The sequence below is a fragment of the Gorilla gorilla genome, chromosome 12, assembly GCF_029281585.2.
Source record: "Gorilla gorilla gorilla isolate KB3781 chromosome 12, NHGRI_mGorGor1-v2.1_pri, whole genome shotgun sequence".
In the NCBI taxonomy this organism is placed as follows: Eukaryota; Metazoa; Chordata; class Mammalia; order Primates; family Hominidae; genus Gorilla; species Gorilla gorilla.
In genome coordinates, this window is record NC_073236.2 from 139,484,554 (window position 1) to 139,507,276 (window position 22,723).

The window sequence follows — 22,723 nt, forward strand, 5'->3', positions numbered from 1 at the left end:
TTAGTTTAGTTTTAATTGGTGTTTTTCTTGTAATGAATGAAGTTCAGTATTTTTAAAAAAGCATTTCTTTCTTTATGAACAGTCTGTTCATATACTTAATGTATTTTTATATGCTTATTGGTCTTTCTGTTCTGTGGTTTTAGAAGTTCTTAATGTAGATGGACTGCCAACCCTTCGTGTGTGATATAACTTGTCAGTCAATATTTTCCATTTATCATTAGCTTATGCTTTTTACCATGCAGATATTTTTCCATATAATGAAACCTACCACATTTCCTCTATTGCCTCTGGATTTTGAGTCATGGGGAATAAAATAATAGATCTATGTTTCTGTATAGGGGTTCATCTCCTGCATTTCAATATGATCCATTTGGAAATTATCTTAGGATACACTGTGAGGAATGGATCCAGTTTTATCTTTTCACTGAACACCGTTCCTTATGCTCACATGGGAAGGGGCTAGGATTCTCCACGTTCTGAAGAGCTTCTGTGCACAGTCTGGTGAGTCCAAGTGTGGCACATGATCATCTCCTGGAGGCTGGCTGGATGTGCAGAACCTCAGAGCCCACCCAGACCTGCTGAACCAGAGTCCGAATGTTAACAAAATACTCAGGAGGTTCCTACATTCGAGAAGATTCAAGTTCGAGAAGGACTAATATTCAAAAGGTAGTTTTTCTTTTGGCTTTCTCCCCAAAATAATAGGCAGATTAAAAAATGAATTCTGCCTTCCATTAGCCTCGCCATACTAATACAACACATTTACACCTTTTAAATTAGGGACCCTATGTATCACATGATGATCGGGTCTTAATGTTTGTATGAAAATCATGGAAGGTGATAAAGATGCCCCTCAGCCTAAGGCTTAGCAAACCCAACAATGACTCCCCTCTCGAATGTGACTTAGACTTGCTTATACCATAATTACTCATTTTTGTTTAAGTTGCCATTTTTGAACTTTATAAACACACTATATTTTATATAGTCTTCAGTGATAATGTTTCACTCAATATTATGTTTCTAACATTTATCCACGTCATGAATAACTATAGTCCATTCTTTTTCACTAATGCATACTACTATACTGTGTAAATGTATTTAAAATATTTATATATCCTCTTTTTGTATCCTGAGCTGTCCCGATATCTTTCACTGGTGTAAATCATTACAAATTATACTTCTAAAAGCAGTTCTTTTTATTTACAGTTTTCATTTCAAAAGTGTGCTAGAATTTTTCTCAGGTGTGTATTTAGGAATGGAAACGTAGGGTAAGAGAAGGTATGCAAGCTCAGGTGATCATGCACGTTGATTTTTGATCGTGCAAAGGGCCACACGGATTCATACTCCCAGAGTAGTGTGGGAGTGCGGCCCCCCAGCCAGCGTCATGCATGGGTGACCTTCATCAGATCAGGGCTTCTGAATTGACATCTATGCAGTCAAATGAACTGACTTTGGTTATCCGATTACTTCACGTTATGCTTATAAAAATTGTTTGATATTTTTAGATTTCAAAATGGTTACTTTTTATGTAATGCTTCTATCCTCTTGAATTAGTTACAAATAATTCACCTTTGTGGAACAAAAGACCCAACTTGGAGCATCTTAAATATGTGGAGACTTTTTTTCCCCAAGTAATAGGAAGTCAAGAGATAGACAGTTGGTGGCGCTGCTTCAGTCTTTGCTGTGAGGAGACGGATCTTACGGTCACTTTTAGGAGCTGGGCTATGTTCTCATGGAGCAGTGAGACCCACAGAGTCGTGAGAATCAGCGGCCACCCGAGCCCTCCTCGCCCATTGTGGTTCCTGGAGCCGTCCTCATAGGATGTGTGTGAGGACGTCCTGCCCCACTCTGTTCTTTTAGGTGGTCAGAGAATTTACGAGAAAAACAGGAAGCTGTTGTTTCTCATGAGTTGAAGCCTGTGTGATCCACTAACAATTATATTTCATCTCTATTTTATTTTCTGAAAATTCCTGTTAAACTCAGATAGTAGCTTATCTGACAATTTCAGTTTCCCAGGGGGTGAGTACTGTGTTTTTTCTCTGTGCCCTCACGTTCGGAGGGATGGGCCATGGCTGGGAGTGGCGCCCACTTAGGGCCCTTTTGCGGCACCCCTCCCGCTCCTGCCTGCAGGGTCACGTCCCCCTGGAGCGGGCACGGTCCTGTGTGCATCTCGTCACCCCGCAGGCTGCAGGATCCTGAGCCCAGGATGCAAGTGAGTCTTATTTCTTCCCCTACATGGTCCAGACAAGAGCCTGGGCTCCGGATCTTTGTATTTAAGTGTGTGGCCAGGGAAAGGCACAAACCAGGCTGTGATGACCAGACTTCCTCTCTCCAGTGAAGAAAAAAAACAAAAAATACAACAATTAAAACTAAAATGCATGGCTTGATTATTGAGTCTTCTTTCATCATGGAATTCATTGCTCCTATAGATCATCCAGTGTGCAATAAAGGAACTCACTACACTCACAAAAATGAAACAAAATGTTCCCTTGTCCACTAGTTTGATCTGGTTATTATAGCAGCTCTACTTCAAATTTTAAAAAATAGAAATTGGGGGAAAGCGATGCTTCCGTGTGCCCTTCGAGCTCACGCTCAGCGCGGCTGTGGCTTCCTGTTTACCAGCCCTTGCCTGGACCATCCATTTGCCGTCTCTGCCACCAGCCCACATCCCGTTCATAAAAGAGATTTCTGTTTACCGCCTGCTATTTAGAGTTCTTCCATCAAAGTTCGATTTGCAGTGTTTTACTCCATTATACTGTCCTTCTCCTTTCCACCAGCTGTTTTCCCTGACTCAGTGGCGTTCAGATGAGCATGGCTCACCCATGCCCACGTCTTCCTGTCCACCGTCACTGGTGGCTGCTGACCTTGTTCTGCTGTGCCCCTGGCAGGCCCTCCTCAAACAGTGGGGTGGAGGCCCTGCAAACCGGGGCAGGGCTGGAGCCACCGGCCAAAGGGCGGCAGGGAGCCGGCAGGTCTGACCCATGCAGTGCTGCTTTCTGCCCAAGAGCACCTGTGTGGCTCAGTTATTTTCCTGTCTTTACCGGCACCTGGCACAACACTTTCTACACCCTTTGCTGAATAGAATTAAAATCCAAATGTAATCTTAGATGATCAGGAGACATGTCTTGCCTAGAGGATGAGTGGATACAGCCCAGTCTGTTAGTCTGTTCTCACATTGCTTTAAAATACAAATGCCGGTGACTGGGTAATTTAAAGAACAGAGGTTTTATTGACTCATAGTTCCACAGGCTGTACAGGAAGCATGGCGGCTTCTGCTTCTGGGGAGGCCTCAGGGAGCTTCCAATCATGGCAGAAGGCGAAGTGGGAGCCGACTTGCCTTTCACGGCTGGAGCAGGAGGAAGAGCAAGATGGGAGGTGCCACGCACTTTTCAAAACCAGATCTCTCATGGGGACTCACTCACTTTACAGCACCAAGGCAGGTGGTGCTAAAGCATTCATGAGAACTCCACCCCCATGGCCCCACCACCTCCCACCAGGCCTCAACAGTAGGGACTACGATTCAACGTGAGATTTGGGTGGGGACACAGATCCAAACCATGTCACCCAGTAACTTCCCTCTGTCCACTAGTGCTTCACAGAAATGATTAGCACGGGCCACAGGAGAAAGGCCACATGTGAAAGGAGGCATGGCGTGACACTGCATGAACCTTCCTGACATTTCTCTAGACACAGTGGAGATGGAACCAAACCAAAGAGACTAACTCACTGTTCTGATCCCTGCAGTGTCTCTACACCCCTAGTCAGTCAGTGGAAGGACCCGGGCGGGAGGGGTGTCCAAACCCACAGGCTGGGGCTGGGCATGGCTGAGGGGCACGGGCGACCCCGCTGCTTTCCTTTCCACAATGGGTTTGCAGGCTCTGGAAGCAGAGACACAAAAAAGGTGGCAAAATGCTGAACAAAGCACTGGGACGGAGGGGGCTTGTCCCAGACCTGGCAGGACATGTGGGCAGGCTGGGCCCAAGTGAGGCAGTTTTTCAGGCACTGGACCCAAGCCCAGTACTCACCAGAGAAAGAAAAGGGGCCCGGAGGAGAGTCACCCCAGCCCCTCAGTCTCCTGGTTCACCAAACAAAGAACATGCATTTGCAGGTGAAGCCATCGTTGCTTATTTTTTCTCTTGATTTGAAATGTAGGGATATATGCCTACCTCTGTAGTCTCTGATGGAGGCCATAACTTGATTAGAAGTCAATATGCAACACAGACTTCCCTCTCTGTAAGGCTGAGCAAGGAGGAAAAATAGCAGAATATGTAATCACATATATTTAACACAGATTCACAAGTTAAATTAGTCATATGTTGTGGCAATGGACACTTAATTCAATAACTAAACAGAAAACAAAACTAAACAATCCTCCAAGACTTAGAAAAAGAGCGTGGAAAGTTTCTAAAGATGGGAAGTGTGGAAGACGGATAGACCGGGAAGATTTAATCCGTAAATCACAAAACCCACAGGTGGAGGGCACAGCCCCCGGGCAGAGGCAATGCCCAAAGACAGCAGAAGACAGCATTCTCTATCACTTTGTCTGTGAGGCATAAACATTTGCCACTTAATCACTGGGTCATCTCCTTGTGGTTTAAATTCACATGTTACTGATTGTTAGTGAGGCTGGAATCTTTTCATGAATGTACTAGCTATTCATTTTTCTCTTCTATAACTTGCCTGATCTTTTGCCCAGTTTTCTATTATGTGTGTTGTATTTTCTTTAAATTGTGACAGTTCATCTATTGTGTATTTTGGGTGGATTAAAGATCTAATATAAAAAGTAAATTTTCAAAATATTTAGGGGGAAAATGATGAGTATCTTCATTAAAAACTAAAATAACATAGTATTTTAAATAATTTATAGAAACACAAATGTTAAAGTATGCCAATCAATTCAGCTACATACAAATTTATAACTTTTATTTACTAACGAATACCATGAAATGGAAGAACACAGCCTCGTAGAAGACAACTGCGGCTCCCTAAATACCTTCAAAATGAGCACCTGAAGCAAAATGACTGGGAACATGAAAAAGACGATCTCTAGTGGCTGTGCCTGCGGAACCCCCCGCGTGCCTGCGGAGCCCCCGGCGTGCCTGCGGAACCCTCTGCGTGCCTGCGGAACCCCCTGCGTGCCTGCGGAACCCCCCGGCGTGCCTGCGGAGCCCTCTGCGTGCCTGCGGAACCCCTGGCGTGCCTGCGGAGCCCCCGGCGTGCCTGCGGAACCCTCTGCGTGCCTGCGGAACCCCCTGCGTGCCTGCGGAGCCCCCCGGCGTGCCTGCGGAGCCCTCTGCGTGCCTGCGGAACCCCTGGCGTGCCTGCGGAGCCCCCGGCGTGCCTGCGGAACCCTCTGCGTGCCTGCGGAGCCCCCCGGCGCGCCTGCGGAGCCCTCTGCGTGCCTGCGGAGCCCCCGGCGTGCCTGCGGAACCCCCTGCGTGCCTGCGGAGCCCCCCGGCGCGCCTGCGGAACCCTCTGCGTGCCTGCGGAGCCCCCGGCGTGCCTGCGGAACCCTCTGCGTGCCTGCGGAACCCCCTGCGTGCCTGCGGAGCCCCCGGCGTGCCTGCGGAGCCCCCGGCGTGCCTGCGGAGCCCCCGGCGTGCCTGCGGAACCCTCTGCGTGCCTGCGGAGCCCCCGGCGTGCCTGCGGAGCCCTCTGCGTGCCTGCGGAGCCCCCGGCGTGCCTGCGGAGCCCCCTGCGTGCCTGCGGAACCCTCTGCGTGCCTGCGGAGCCCCCCGGCGCGCCTGCGGAGCCCTCTGCGTGCCTGCGGAGCCCCCGGCGTGCCTGCGGAACCCCCTGCGTGCCTGCGGAGCCCCCGGCGTGCCTGCGGAGCCCTCTGCGTGCCTGCGGGCCTGCCAGGGAACTGTAGGGTCACCCATCAGGACTCTCATGCATGAGATGGGTTATCTCATTTCACCCATGCACTAAAGTAGGAAATATGCTTTTTCTATTTCTCACAGGAAAGAAAGACTTGCAAGGTTTAATATCACTTGGACAGATGTGGGTAGTGCCGGGGCTCCAACCCTGCTTGTGGGTCTAGAGCCCGTGACACCACCCCGGAGGACGCCCCTAGGGTCCCTGCGATGGCAGTAAGTAGGGCCCCAGAAGAGGCTCCCCAGGCACATCCCTGTCTTGTTTCCCCTGGTCACTTGGTGCTAAGCCGGCACGGCGCCCTGCTGAGTGGGATCCCTACCATGAGAGAGCAGCTGGGAAGGACGACTTGGGTTCAGCTCTGAGGGAAAGCAAAGGCGAGGAGCAGAGGCGAAGCCTGGGCCCCGGAGTGAAGAGACCAACATCAGCGTCAGCCGCACGCTGGGCCACAGCCATGCCAGGTGTAGTCCTGGGCCCACCTCAGCCATACCCACCTCTTGACTTGGAAATGGAGGCAGCTCTCCTTTATTTCAGAGCGCAGGGGACATCGTACATCATTCCAACATTTCTGTCACTTTTTTCAGTAGCACCCCATGATCAGACACAGCCTCGTTGTCCTTCAGGCTGGCCACTTCCCAAGCCTTGCAGAGACTGAGAGAATGGCATCCGAAAAACTAGAAAAGCACATTTCATTTTCATGTTCCTTGATAATGTAATATATTACAACAAGTCATGGTGAGAAAATTTACATTCAAGCATGTTCAACTTTGTTGTGTGTTCTTCTACAACAATCAGGGGAAGAGTGAATTTTTAACATTGCCTTTATGGCCTCAGGCTTCTATAATTTGGCTCAGTAAAAATCTGTTACTTTTAATGATTGAGTCTTCCACTCCATCGTAGCTGTGGGTGATGGTGAACTCACCCCGATAACACCATGTTCTGAGGCTTCCAACCTTGCCTTCAAACCTTCACACAGGTGTGTTAAGCTGCTGTACTTTTCACCATGGAACAGGTTTCTCCCCCTTGCTGTGTGAAGCTTCTTTTATACGCATTTATAAACTCCACCCATTCACGAGGCAGGAGCCCTCATGACCTAATCACCCCCTAAAGGCCCTGCTCTTAACGCTACTGCGATGGAGATCAAGCTTCAACATAATCATGGGGACACTCGGGCCTGGCAAGGAGCGAGTGGATGGGAAATTTGGGGAAAACAGACAACTTTATGTCACCTGCTTTCTGACTCATATGAGCTAAGACATGACTTAAAAGGAGAAAAGGTCTTTGTTGGAAGCCAGGGTATGAGAGCAAAAGAAAGATAAAACACGTGGAAAGCACAAGACTTGTTTTTTAGGAGAGGCATCATGGGCAGTTAAAGTAAATAAACTTTCCTGCTAGACAAGCTTCAATCCACACCATCCTCCCCATGAGCTAATCACATTCCGCGGCCAACTCACCTAACCCTTTAGGCCCATTTTTTTCATCTGTAAAATTTCATTATTGTTATAAGCATGACTAAAGCTTACGCATCTGAAAGGCATGCCTCAGTTGAGAAACAGCTCCTCCATGGAAACATTTCCTCCTTTATTGGCGGTGCTGACCCCTTGCCCAGCCTCCGCAATTTCCCAGTTTCATTGCAGACTCTCCTGCTTCTTGCTGTTCCCGACGCGATGAGCCCCGATTGGACCCGGCCAGGATTTCGTGGTTGTCCTTTGCCACGACTGGGTTCCAGGAGGAAGCTGCCCCCCTCCATTCTGACCTCCTTGGCCATAGAGGTGGTTGTTGAGGTGGTGGAGGTGGGTGGGGGTGGGCATTTATTTGAGCAATAACGAGGGTTTCTCAAGTGGGAGGAAAATAAAAATGTCTCCTGCTGAGTCCTAGATTTGCCGCAGAACAGCAGCAGAAGCAGCCCCATCAGTCTCCCCGACCCCTGACTGGACTCTATACCCCCGGGGCCAACGCCCCCAATTCAGAGTCAGTCTCCAACCCCTGCAACATGAGCTCATGGAACCTGCTAAGTTCATGGAATAAGCTCATGGAACTTATTTTAGGACGTTATTTCTGTATGTACCTTCTCAAGGCCATGAGTCCCCCGGGCATGAGTCAGGCCATACACCTCACCGGATGGGAAGTGCCTATCGCGGGCGCTGGAGATCAGGAGGCGTCCGCTAAGTGACGAATGCACGGATGGGCACATGAACAAATGGGTGCATGAATAAATGAATTTATTAAGAAATTGTTTAGTAAATACACTGTCTTTCAGGCTTGAAAACTCATCCTTCATTTTATGATATTAGCGACCCAAAACCATTGGTAAAACAGGGTAATTTTTCTTCATTTTGGAAGACACACTGAACTTTGGTTTTTAAGAATGTTATGAGAAGTGAAGTCCAAATAGTTTCAAAAACTGTTTTTATGTAGCTTTTGTTAAATATTCCTCTAATAATCATTCATGTGGTTGGTGTCTGATTAATAGGTAAATCACGTGTCCAGATAGAAATCCAAATCCTAATATTCATGTAGACTACATTTTATCATGTGCCAGGTGAGAGTGGGAAGTAGAGAGAGGAAGTCAGGAAAAGGCAGGACACGCACTTGGGCCACGCAGCCCTCTGCAGAAGCTGCCACCAGGAACACACAACACTCAGCAGAGGCTGCCACCAGGAACACACAACACTCAGCAGAGGCTGCCCCCGGGGCCACACAACACTCGGCAGAAGCTGCCCCCACGGCCACACAGTCCTTGGCAGAGGCTGCCACCAGGGACAGCTCCGTGTGCACCTCCAGAGACACAGACCTGACTTGGGTAGAACAGCGAATGTTCCAGGATGAAAGCATTTCCTGCATTTTCAAGCCATTTGCATTTGCCATGGGGCTTTGACTTACCTTTCAGTTTATCGCTTCTCAACAACCCCTTCATTAAGTAATTCCTGTATTTTTGGTTATGCAGGGTTAAAATTTGAATCCTCTTTTGACAAATAAGGATACTCATGTGTTTAGATTTAAGGAGCTCACCAAGGCGTACACACAGCTGGTGATGAGAGACGGGGTCCTGGTGCTGAGTCCAGTGTACTCCACGGCCATCATGCAACCTGAGTATACGTGTTAAGCAGCCCTTGCTTTAGGGATCCACTGCAGCTGGATCAGTGAATTCCTTTTACTTCAAAGTAGCAGCTATCGGACACCCCCCGCTACTCATTCTCAACGATGTCACCTGTTATGGGAGACAGGCATAAACACATAGAGCCAGCATATGGCTCATGGAATGATGAGAGGGTCTTTGCCTTTCACAGGTGCATTAGCACCAAGAGGCCTGATTGTCCAGCTGGAAATGGTTTTGAGAGGTGCAGACACCCAACTACAAGCTTCATGGTGCATCTGTGCCACTGCATGCAACTGACGAGGAGCCATACATCAGCTATTTTGCCCAAAGCATCGATGGCATGGCTCCCATTGCAATCCAGCAACAGGAAGCATGGTGAAGAGTAGCCGCTGTCCCCATGGAGATGAGCAACGTGACCCACAGACCAGCCAAGGAACCAGCTTCCTCACTGTGAGCAATGCACACTGTTTTCCACTGTCTCCCCTGGTAGGAGGAGACCCTGAGCAACAACATCAGGACGTGTAAATGACTAATCACGTGCTCTTCAGGAGTGGAGATTCTCACCACGGCAGGTCACTCTTCTTCCTGGACACGGGGTGAGGCCGCGTTGCCCAGCCCCTCGCTGTGAGGTGCAGCTGTGTGACCAAGTCCTGGCCAGGAGACTGGGAGGGAGAGTGATGGCCACCACCTCTAGGCCTCCTCTGAAATCTCACCAGTTCCTCCCAGCTGCCTTGTTTATATTCTACCTGCAGATGTCCATGGAGCTACTAGAGCCCAGGGGAGGATCCCAGATTCCTGGGCGGTGTTGTGGAGCACAGCCCTCATCTGGCCTATGTTTGACAGTCATGCAAGTGAAGAATATGTTCTTATTTTGGTAAGCTACTAAAATTCGGAGGCGTTGTTACAATAGTGAGCCTACTCTGAGGAATACATCATGTCTTTTATTTCCTATAACTTTAAACTCTTAGAAACTTGGAAATTGCCAATTCTCATCTTTTATTAACCATGGCTCAGTTTAGCAGAATGGATAGAAGCAATAACAATATCTGAAGCTGTGTGGGGCTATCTAAGACATGTGGCCTGGGGAATCCAGGCAGGGTGCAGTAGCTAACAGAGTAACTTTAGGTCTTTTTTGCCTAACAATGATTAAATGTCTGCCACATAGCTGCCGAAGGTGGAGGTAGAAACAATATTTAAGCATTGCAGGAAAACAGACGTTACCTACCACTGTAGTCAGTGTAGAACTTAGTAGGATGGGAAGCATTGGAGCAAGTTGAGCTCCTGGCACCGAGTTCCCAACTAAACAGGGATCGTCCATAGGACAGGACCCCATGGAGGCAACAGTGAGTCTCAGCGAAATGGGTGCGTGCAGCTGCGACGATGCAAATACTTACAGAGAAGCACACGAGCAGGTGTCCATCAGGCACCCAGCTTCAATCTGTAGTGTTTGGTCTGAAAAAATAAACATATTCAAGGCATGAACTCACCTTCAGGCAGGGTGAAGTTGAATTGGGGACACAAGATTAATACAACTGAAATAACACCAAGCAAAACTAGAGAGAAGAAATACAGTTCTCATCTGCCCCTCACCACGAAGGCCACATGACATCACGCAGAGAGCCCTACCCGGGCAGCAATGAAGTGGCCACGCGTGAGCTGGGCCTTGCAAGAACCCTGAGGCCTGCAGAGCCTAGAAAGAGCCAAGGAGGGTCTGTGGGGATGGAAGCCCTCGAGGCCATTCCTCCCAGACACTTCATTTCCCCATCAGCACAATAAACACAGCATGAGGTGTGACCCCACCGTTTCGCGAAGGTAAACTGAGAATACGCGTGAACGTGCCTTCTAGAAGGAAAGCACGTGCGTATCTATGGTCTGTAATTACCCTCTTCCTACACTGAATTCCTGGACAACAGGGCCACACCTTTCACCTCTGAATCCACAGAGACTAGAAGAATGCCCGGCCCAAAGCAAGCACTCACTAAGTATTTTCTAACTTATTAAAAAGTATGAATGGACAAATGAATCTTTTTCTATTTCAAATTAGATGAAACTTCTGGTGAGATTAAAACAACATGACTTGTTCGGCGATAAAAATCACCCTTTCTCTACCCCCACTTCTGGACAGACCTCTTCACAGCAAAACCCACGTGAACCTCGTCCACCAGCCACAGGCCGTGCGCAACAACGCCTCCAGGCAAACCCACGCAAACCTCGTCCAAGCACAGGCTGTGCGTAGCAACCCCTCCAGGCAAACCTACGTGAACCTCGTCCAGCCACAGGCTGCGCACAGCAACCCCTCCAGGCAAACCCACTGAACCTCGTCCAGCCACAGGCTGCGCGCAGCAACCCCTCCAGGCAAACCCACGTGAACCTCGTCCAGCCACAGGCTGCGCCCAGCAACCCCTCCAGGCAAACCCACGTGAACCTCGTCCAGCCACAGGCCGCACGCAGCAACGCCTCCAGGTAAACCCACGTGAACCTCGTCCAGCCACAGGCTGCGCGCAGCAATGCCTCCAGGCAAACCCACGTGAACCTCGTCCAGCCACAGGCCGCGCACAGCAACGCCTCCAGGCAAACCCACGCGAACCTCGTCCAGCCACAGGCTGTGCGCAGCAATGCCTCCAGGCAAAAGTTTTTAATTTTCTTTGGTTTGGGAATTTTATTTTATATTGGACTGAGTAACTCTGTTTCAAGGGCTATGTCTCCAACATGTTACAGTTCATGGAAAGGACACATCTGGAGTGTAATTTACAATGTATCTGGGCACATATGGTTTAAAAGTTATTTGTGAATGCTATACTGTGGGCCTTTTACCTTAAAATTATGTAGCATTTTCAGATTCAAAAGCAAGTGTTTGTGAGTCAGCTCTCACAATTTGTCTCAGTCTCAAAAGCAGATATTAAAGGTCCACATGAACCCTGGGAGATTATGTTAACTGACTGTGTTTTCGTAGCGAGCGGCTGTATTTTAAAGGGAACTTAGCACTGGGAGGAAAGAGAAGCCTGGATGTTTAAGGCATGTTTAATCCTCTGGTTTCAGAGGATTTCAAGCCCTGTAGGAACCACTGCAGCATCCCCAAGCCAGCCTCATCTCATGACCTAGTTTTTACAAAAATGTGGCTAGAAATATTGAGAACTGGGAGTTTAAAATTCAAAACTTCAGCTAACTCTAGAAAGTCTTGCCGTGGATATAGAGACAGCTCTTTACAGAACTGAGGCACTGACGGAGCTTCTACAATTCCAACTTCCTTACAGGATTTAAACAACGACAACAAAGAAAAAAGCAAAAAACAAAAAAGCGGGAAAGGCTAAATCCTGAGTGATGAATACACAGACAGGAAGAAGACAGAAAACCCAGCTTTTCTCAGAGAACACAAAGATCAGGGCGTCCACAGACTGGGGACTGTGAGCTTTCCAGCTCTGCTCTGTGGGCACATGGGTGGTGGGACAGCACTGACTTTTGTGTGATACTATAATCAGTTCTGTAAACTATACTTTTGTTTCTTAAGTTCAGCGTACAAATTCAAGTTTGTTACATAGCTACACTGTGTCATGGGGGTTTGCTGTACAGATTATCTCATCACCTGGGTATTAAGCCTAGTGCCCATTAGTTACTTTTCCTGGTCCTCTCACTCCTCCTAGGCCCCACTGTCTGCTGTTCCCGTCTATGTGTCCCTGTGTTCCACCATTTGTCTCCCACTTGTAAGTGAGAACATACGGTGTTTGGTTTTCTGTTCTCATGTTAATTTGCTAAGGATAGTGATCTCCAGCTTCATCCATGTATCTGCAAAGGACATCATCACGTCTTTTTTATGGCTGAATAATACTACACTTTCAATCCCATAATTTTTAGGATTCTATGTTGAATGCATGCGTATTCACAGATGCTACAGTGTACATCTGTCTTTTCCTCAGGAAAAAGACCAGGAATCTGAAAGGACATCAAGGAGTGGCCGTGAACGCACCACATGCCATGAGGTCATGGAGATCATAACACGGCGGGGACGCTGGAGAAACTGCCCATGTCTTACCCTCCCAGGGACACAGTACTCTTCCTGGATACACGGAAGCATTCATTCATTCATTTTACAAAATATATTGCTTTTCTATAAAGAACACAGGACTATAAAGATATATGAAATGTATCCCCAGCTGCCCCTAAGAATGTTACTGAGACAGACCAAAACCAAAATACTAATAATAACAACAACCAACTAGACACGCAAACAACCAAAACACTCATCCTGTCCCACGCTAAGGGAAACAGCGGGATCGTAGGGACCGGTGTCCAAACAAGACTACGTGCTTAGGGATGGTTTAGTAAAAAGTAGAGCTTGAGAGAGACCTTAATGGAGATAAAGAAGCTAGCAGGGTGAAAACACGGATTGCTGGCATTCTAGGAAAAGGAAATACCATTTCTGGAGACACAAATTTATGTAAATGCATGGCATATTTGGAGAATATAAATAATTTCTGTGAATAAAATACATCAAATTAGATAAATATAGCTAAATAGTATAAGCTTTATCCTAAGGGTTATGGAGAGCCATGAAAAGGACCTCACTGCCCCACATATAACGTGGAAAACTCACTCATGTGGCAGGCAGCCTAGGGAGAATCTGGGTGGGACATGTCTGGAACATCACTGCACTTGCATTAAGTAATGACTACTGGGGTGAAGAATGGGAAGAAATTCAGAAGGAACTTCATGTATACAGGATTTGACCTGGGTCTGTAGGTCACGGAGGCTGCAATCATGGAAAGCAATGTTTGGAGTTGGCAATATGAAGTCCCAGTGTTTGGGGTCATTCAGGAAATGCTCATAAGGGAACAGGAGGAAGAAGAGCATCTTCTGTGTCCCGAGGCTAACACACCCAATCCATGCCTGGTGCTCACACAGACCTTCTGTCCACAGCACCGTGCGGCATCAGGCCCAGTAAGGGTGCTTGTCTCACTTGCTTTAATCTGGACTTCCTGAAGGCAGGCACTTTATTAGGTGTTTAGTAAATGTTTGTTAAGAAAACAAACAAATGGATAAATTCGTCTCTTGCCTTGTGTCCATCTCACAGTAGAAAAGTGTGGACTTCCCAGTTTGCAATTAGCTTTCGTGAAAGTTACAACACATTTTGTAAATGAATGTGACATTGCAGTACTTTGTAAATGAATGTGACACTGCAGTACGTATGGCTTAATATAGCAACAAGGGAACCACAGCTGCCTCTAAGAGCTCTCCGATTCACACTGAAGTGAATTTCCTTGGTCACCTGTTATCTCAGCCAGATTATCTGAAATGTTCTTCATCTCTCAAACCAGCCACACAATTAGGTAGAGGCAAGACCCCAATAAAAAACAGATGCTGCCTGCTTCAGAAACAACGCTTTCTTGGGAACATAATTTCAAGGTTTGAAGCATGAGTTATTTCCCCAAAGCAATAGGATTGTTGATCATGTTAGATTCCCAGGAACATTATTTTTAAAAGCCTGCTGACAAAATTGGTTAGTGTATTTCAGCCCTGACAGGCGCTTAGTCAGAATGGTTTTGCTCTCCAGGGAAACACAGAAGGTGGAAATGCACAATTATTAGGATTGAGGTCACCGACAAAGCTCCTCTCATTGAAAAAAAAATTAATATAAATATATAAATTGCATGCACACATACATATGAAGTGTAGCTAAATTTCATTTTCCATTTCAATTCAAGATGCGTTTTTGTTTTCTGACAGATCTGTTCTTGTAGCAATCCTTCCTGTTATAATACAACAGCTTTATATCTTTTAAAGTATTAAAAGCAAATTCAGAAATGTTGTGCCTTTTTACAGACAATTTTAACGTATTTTGTCCATCCTTGGTCTTAAAATACTAACTTTAACAATCAGGCAAAATCATCATAGCTCAGGTATCCCATTTAGCAATGACATCAAGTGGCGATTTACCCTGAAATTGTATGAAGACCACACAACCACCCAACGAGAGTGCCATCATCAGCGTGGTGGGGCGGGAGCTTCCGCCGTCATCAGCATGGTGGGGCGGGAGCTTTCTGCCATCATCTGCCTGCAGAAGCATCAAGTTTTACAACTAACCATGCAAGAGAAGGTCCAGCACACTGAAAGAACAAAAAATCCAAGAATGAATGCTTTGAAGTGGGCAAAAAGCACAGTTTCAGCTTATCTGCCTCACTCCTCCTGCCAGGCAGCATAGCTCGGTGCCAAGGGGGACCCCCTCAGCCCATGATCTCCCTGATGGGGGAAAGTGAGAGTATAGTGAGTAAGCACCCAGCCCCCCAGCACTGGAGGACTCTGCTCAAGAGGCCCACCTTTTTCTTGCTCCACCTGGAACACTGAGGTTAACAGCACGGCTGTGTAGTTGGGAGATACTGGGAGCAGAGAAGAGAGATGGGTGCTCTACCAACACTCTGCAGACTCCATGAGGAAGCCCGCCCATAAATCACCTAGGACACCCACATGTGGACCCCCCAAACAGACCCGTGGGCACCCCAAGGACTACATACAGCTCGCCTCCCCCTGTACCTAAGCTGGCTTCCCAAGCATGCCCCTGCAGACAGCGCGTGCAAGCATAGCAAGCAGACACCCAGCTCAACTCCGCAGAATTTGGAGAAGACACACATACATCAGCATTTCAGGGCATCACACTGGAGAAAACAAATGGGAGGCTTTTAGCACGTGTCCTGGACTTTGCACAGTCAGAAGGCATACAATCTTAAGAACTTCCTGCCAAGAAGGAATATGAGGGGTTAAGCAGACGCATCCACAGAAAAGATCTAAAATAGCCTCAGAATCCAAAACAGAGCCGATTGGTGAAGGTATTTCTCTCCTGAAGCAAGTCAGTAAAGACTGAAGGAGGTGACCACTTCTTCAAATGTGCCAACATCAATGCAAGACTTCGAGGAACATGAAACAATCAAGGAAACATGACACCACCAAAGGAGCATAATAATATTCCTATAACCAACGCTAGAGAAATGGAGATATACAAACTTCCAGAAAAATTCAAAATAATTGTGTTAAGGAGGCTTGGTGAGCTACAACAGAACACAGACACTCAACAAAATTTAAAAGTAATACATAAATAAGATAAGAGGCTCAATACAGATATAAAAATCCTTTTAAAAACAAAATGAAAGTTCTGGAGCTGAAGAGTAAATTAATGAAAGCTTAAAAGGCAATGGACAGCATCAATATCTGGCTTAAACAGAAGAAACTTGAAGACATGGCATTTAGAAACATTCAGTTGGTGGAAAAAAAAAGATTGAGAAATTCTACAAAATGTATGGGACACCATCAAGAAAGCTATAATTCATACTACAGAGGTCTAAAAAAGAAAGAGAAAAAGAGGGAGAAAGCTTATTTTTAAAAATAATGGCTTCAAATTTAGCAAATCTGTGAAAAGGTATGGACATTCAAGTATGTGAAGCTAAAATGTCTCCAATTAAGTTCAACCCAAAGAAGACTTCACTAATACACATTATAATAAAACTTTCAAAAATCAAAGACAGAGAATTTTGAAAGCAGCAATAAAAGAAAGGAAATCAAATAGAAGGGAACCCCTACAAGGCTACTAGAGGATTTTTCAGCAGAAACCTAGAGGGCCAGGACAGAGGAAGATGCTACATTTGAAATGATGAAAAAAAGAATATAAATAAATAAACCTCAATCTGACAAGCAAAAAGACTTCACCTGGAAATGCAGTCTTTTAGAAATGAAGAAGAGATGAAGACTATCCCAGTCAAACAAAAGGTGAAAAAGTTCAGCACCAATATACCTGCCTCACAAGAAATGCTAAAGGGAGTTCTTCAAGTTGAAACAAAAGGACACTAACTGACAACATGAAAATATAAAGTACAAAACTGACTGGTAAACACATGTAGTCAAATTCAGAATACTTTAACGATATAACAATGATGTGTAAATAACTTATAATCCTATTAAAATATTAAAAGACAGAAATATTAAAATCACTATAGCTAGAAACGTGTTAATGGATACACACATAAAAATATGTAAATTGTGACATCAAGAATATAAAATGCTGACAGCGGGAGTAAAAGTGCAGAATGTTTTGATTCAATTGAAGTTAAGTTGTTATCAATTTAAAATAGGTCGATATAACTATAAAACATTTTACTTAAGCCTCTTAATCTTCACAAAGCAAACTATGGTAGATACACAAAAGATAAAGGAATCAAAGGATACTACTTCAGCAAAGCATCAAATCATGAAGAAAGACAACAAGAGAGGAAGAAAGAAACAAAAGGTCTACAGAAAAGCCAGAAAACAATTAACACATGGGCAATGGTTAATCCTTATCTGTCAATAATTGCCTTGAATATAAATGGGTTAAATTTTCCAGTCAAAAGACATAGATGGGCTAAACTGATTAAAAAATAAAGACAAGATCAACCACCTGCTGCCTACAAGAGACTCATTTCAGCTTTAAGAACACACATAAGCTGAAAATGAAAGAAAGGAAAAATATATTCTATGCAATTGGAAACCAAAAAATAGCAAGGGTGGCTATACTTATAGCAGACAAAATAGTCTTTAAGTCAAAAACTATACCAAGAAACAAAGAAGGTCATTATATAATGATAATGGGGTCAATTCATCAAGAGGATCTAACAATGATAACCATATATGCATCCAATATCAGAGCACCTAAATATAGGAGCAAATATTAACATATTTGAAAGGATAAATAGCTGTAATATAAGGGGCTTTGACACACGCCCCATTTTCAGTAATGCATAGATCATCTAGATAGAAAACCAACAAGGAAACATTGGACTTGATCTACACTTTAGACTAAATGGATCCACAGACATATATAGAACATTCCATCCAATGGCAGCAGAATACTTATTCCTCACAAGACACTCAAAACACACTCCAGGATACATCATCTGTTAGGCCACAGAACAAGTCTTAATAATTTTTAAATTATATCAAACATCTTTTCCAACCACAATGGTATGAAATTGTAAATCAATAACAGGAAAAGTGGAAAATTCAAAAATATGTGAAAATTAAACAACCCATTCCTGAGCAGCCAATTGGTCAAGGAAATAAAAATTGAAAATAACAGGAGACAAATAATGGAAATATGATGTAAAAAACTTATAGGATGCAGCAAAATCTGTTGTAATAAGTTTATAGTATTAAATGCCTACATGAAAAAAATACCTAAATAACCTAACATTATACTTGAAGGAACTGAAAAACAGAACAAACTAAGCCCAAAGTTAGTAGAAGAAAGGAAACAACAAGGACCAGCAAAAATGTAAATGAAATAGAGTCTAGAAAAACAATAGAAAACATCAACAAAACTAAGAGTTGGGGTTTTTGTTGAAAAGATAAGCAAAATTAACAAACTTTTTGCTAGAGTAATAAAGAAAAAGAGAGGAGTCAAATGAATAAAAACGAGAGATGATACATTAAAACATACCATATAAATGCAAAGGATCAGTACAGACTACAATGAACAATTACATTCTATCAAATGGGTAACCTAGAAGAAACAAACCAATTCTTAGAAAGATACAACATATGAAGACTGAATTATGAGGAAATAGAAAATCTGAATGGACCAGTAATTAGGGAGATTGAATCAGTAATCAAAAATTGCCCACAAAAGAAAAACCCAGGATCTGATGGCTTTGCTGGTGAATTCTACCAGGTATTTAAAGAAAAATTCACACCATCTTTCTCAAACTTTCCCAAAAACTTGAAGAGTAGGGAAGAATTCCAAACTCATGTTATGAAGCCAGCATTACCCTAATACCAAAGTCAGACAAGGACATTACAAGAAAAGAAAATTACATCTATATACCTGATGAATGTAGATGCAAAAATACTATGCATAATAGTTTTAATTTATTTCCATAAATAAATGGATACTCCATGTTCATGCATCAGAAAATAAATATTGTCAAAATAGCATCACTATCCAACATGATCTACCTGTTAAATATAATCTCTGTCAAAATTTCAATGGCATTTTCAGAGAAATTAAAAAAAAATCTATTCTAAAATTTGTATGGAATCACAAAAGATCCCAAATAGCTAAATCAATGTTGAGGAAAATGAACAAAGCTGGAGGTGTCACACTTTCTGATTTCAAATTATATTGCAAAGCTATGGTAATCAAGACAGTATGGTTAGTACCACACAGACCAATGGAAACAGATGCATGGACCAATGGAACATAACAAAAGTCCAGAAATAAATCCATGCATTTATAGTCAACTAATCATTAGCAAAGAGACCAAGAATACACAATGGGCAAAGGAGAGTCTCTTAAATAGATGGTGTTGGGAAAATGTAACATCGACACTTAAAAAAAAATAAGATTCTTAGCTTACACATACAAATCAGCTCAAAATAGGTTAGAGATTTAAACATGAGAACTGAAACCACAAAACTCTTAAAAAAAATCACATGGGGAAAAGATCCATGACATTGGTCTTGGCAATGATTTTTGGATGTGACACTAGAAGCACAGGCAAGGAAAGCAAAAATAGAGAAATGGGATTGCATCAAACTTAAAAAGCTTCTGTGTAGGAAACAATTGACAGAGTGGAGACAACCTGAGACAAAATGAGGGGAAACATTTGCAAATCCTATATCACATAAGGGGCTAATGTCCAAAATACATAGGGAACTCATACAAGTCAAGAGCCAAAAAAAAAAAAAGCAAATAACCCAATTTAAAAATGCAAAGGATCTGAATAGACATTTTTCCAAAGAGGACATACAAACGACCTAGAGGTCTATGAGGAGGTGCTCAGCATCACTAATTGTGAGAGAGATGAGACTCAAAACCACATGAGATAATACCCCACCTGTTAAGATGGCTAATATCCAAAAGTCAGAAGATGTTGGTGACAATTTGGCAAAAATTGTATCCTTGTATACTGGTGGTGAAAGTGTAAACTGGTACAGCAATGATAGAAAACAGTATGAAAACATTTTTTAAAAATTGAAAATAAACTGTCATCATAACCACCAATAGTCCATTCACGTATTATCCAAAGAAAATAAAAGCCCTATATGGAGGACATGTCTGCACTCCCACACTCACTGCAGGACCATTCACAATATCCAAGGTATCAAAATGACCTAAGTGTCCATTGATGGATGAATGGGTAAAGGGATGTCATATGATGGAATATTATTCAGCCTTAAAGAAGAAGGAATTTTGTCATTTGCAACAACATGAAAAAACCTGGTACCTTATGCTAAGTGAAACAAGCCAGACACAGAAAGACAAATACTGTATGATTTCATTTGTCTGAGGAATCTAAAAACAGTCAAACTCATAGAAGCAGAGTAGAAGAGTGGTTATCAGGAACTGGGGCAGGGAGTGGAAAAATGATGGGATGTCGGTCAAAGGGTACGAAGCTCATTTATCAGATGAGTAAGTTCTGAAGACCTAATGTTTATCATGGTGACCATAGTTAATAATAATGTATTATTTGTATGTACATGTATTTGTACAATGTACACTTGGAATTTACTAAGATGGTAGATCATAAATATTCTCACTCTCTACACACCCAAAAAGGTAACTATATGATGAGATGTCATGGATGTGTTAACTAATTTGATTATAGTAATCATCTCACAAAATTCACTTATTTCAAAATATCACATTGTGTATATATAAATATATAGAGTTTTGTCAATTATACCTCAATAAATCTGGAAAAAGTTATTGGTAATAAATGTGAAACCCATATTACATAATGGGGATTGTGTCAGTTGACTGTGTGGTTTCAAAGATGAGAATCTATAAATCATGTGTGGTAGGTTCCAGTATCAGCCTCTATCTGCTCTTCACTAAGAAACTGATGAAAACTTTCCAGATTAGTTATGGGATTTTATAGAAATGTTTTGGATGGGAGAGATAAATCTATACAGCTCACCATCTCAAGTGAAACATAAAAATAAAATCCAAATTATTAAAAAGCCAAGATAAAAAGGAATGAACCAGTGGTAAAGCACAGTGCAGGACAGTGGTGTGGACAGTGAGGATGTTGGTGTAGACAGTGGAGGATGGTGTGGACTGTGAGGATGGTGGTGTGGACAGTGGAGGATGTTGTGGACTGTGAGGATGGTGGTGTAGACAGTGGAGGATGGTGGTGTGGACGGTGAGGATGTTGGTGTGGACAGTGGAGGATGGTGGTGTGGATGGTGAGGATGGTGGTGTGGACGGTGAGAATGGTGGTGTAGACAGTGAGAATGGTGGTGTGGCAGTGAGGATGGTGGTGTGGACAGTGCGAATGGTGGTGTGGCAGTGAGGATGGTGGTGTGGCAGTGAGGATGGTGGTGTGGCAGTGAGGATGGTGGTGTGGACGGTGAGGATGTTGGTGTGGACAGTGGAGGATGGTGGTGCGGCAGTGAGGATGGTGGTGCGGCAGTGAGGATGGTGGTGCGGCAGTGAGGATGGTGGTGTGGACAGTGAGGATGGTGGTGTGGACAGTGAGGATGGTGGTGCGGCAGTGAGGATGGTGGTGCGGCAGTGAGGATGGTGGTGCGGCAGTGAGGATGGTGGTGTGGACAGTGAGGATGGTGGTGTGGACAGTGAGGATGGTGGTGCGGCAGTGAGGATGGTGGTGCGGCAGTGAGGATGGTGGTGCGGCAGTGAGGATGGTGGTGTGGACAGTGAGGATGGTGGTGCGGCAGTGAGGATGGTGGTGTGGACAGTGAGGATGGTGGTGCGGCAGTGAGGATGGTGGTGTGGACGGTGAGGATGGTGGTGCGGCAGTGAGGATGGTGGTGTGGATGGTGAGGATGGTGGTGTGGACAGTGAGGATAGTGATGTGGACGGTCGGTAGGGATACTGGTGGGGACAGTGAGAATGGTGGAGTGGAGGGTGAGGATGATGATGTAAATGGTGAGGATGGGGGTGTGGATGGTGGAGGATGGTAGCATAGACAGTGGAGGATGGTGGTGTGGACACTGGTGGATGGTGGTGTGGACAGTGAGGATGGTGGTGTGGATGGTGAGAATGTAGAGGTGAACAGTGAGAATTATGGTGTAGACACTGGTGGATGGTGGTGTGGATGACGAGGATGGTGGTGTGGATGGTAAAGGTGGTGGTTTGGATGGTGGAAGATGGTTGTGTGGATGGCAAAGATGGTGGCAGGGATGGTGAGGATGATGGTGTGGACATTGTGGATGGGGGAGGATGGTGGAGCGGAGGGTGAGGATGGTTGTGTTTGTGGTGATGGTGGTGTGGACAGTGTGAATGATGATGTAGACACTAGTGTATTATGTTATGGATGGTAAGAGTTGTGGTGTGGATTGTTGGATGCTGGTTTAGACAGTGGAGGATGGTGGTGTGGACACTGGAGGATGGTGGTGTGGATGAGGATGGTGGTGTGAACGGTGAGGATGCTGTTGTAGACAGTGGAGGATGGTGGTCAGGATGGTGAGAATGCTGTAGTCTGTAGATATGTTGGAGACAGAATTTCGAGGCATTGCTGGTGGTGTTTGTGTGAGGAAAGAGAACACAATAGGAAGGACATTAAGATTCTGCTTGGAGTAATGGATTGGTGTGGGTGACTCACCTTTTCTTCAAAAGAGCAGTGTTTCTGAGCCTCTGCACACTGACACAGGGCATCCTTGCATTGAAAGTCCTCTGCTCTGTAAACCCCGAGTCTTTCTTCAGGGCTGGTTTTTTGTTGTTGTTTGTTTGTTTGAGACAGAGTCTCACTCTGTCCCCCAGGCTGGAGTGCAGTG

At 44.7% G+C, this 22,723-nt stretch overlaps 1 long non-coding RNA gene across 1 annotated transcript; it reads right to left on the bottom strand.

Moving 5' to 3' along the window:
• Positions 1–3,730: 3,730 nt before the first annotated feature.
• On the bottom strand, positions 3,731–5,224 carry LOC134756817 (uncharacterized). Its single transcript, XR_010130086.1, has 3 exons — positions 4,991–5,224; positions 4,164–4,236; positions 3,731–3,875 (listed from the first exon to the last, which is right to left on the bottom strand). It is a non-coding gene; the product is annotated as an uncharacterized lncRNA (long non-coding RNA).
• Positions 5,225–22,723: the final 17,499 nt, after the last annotated feature.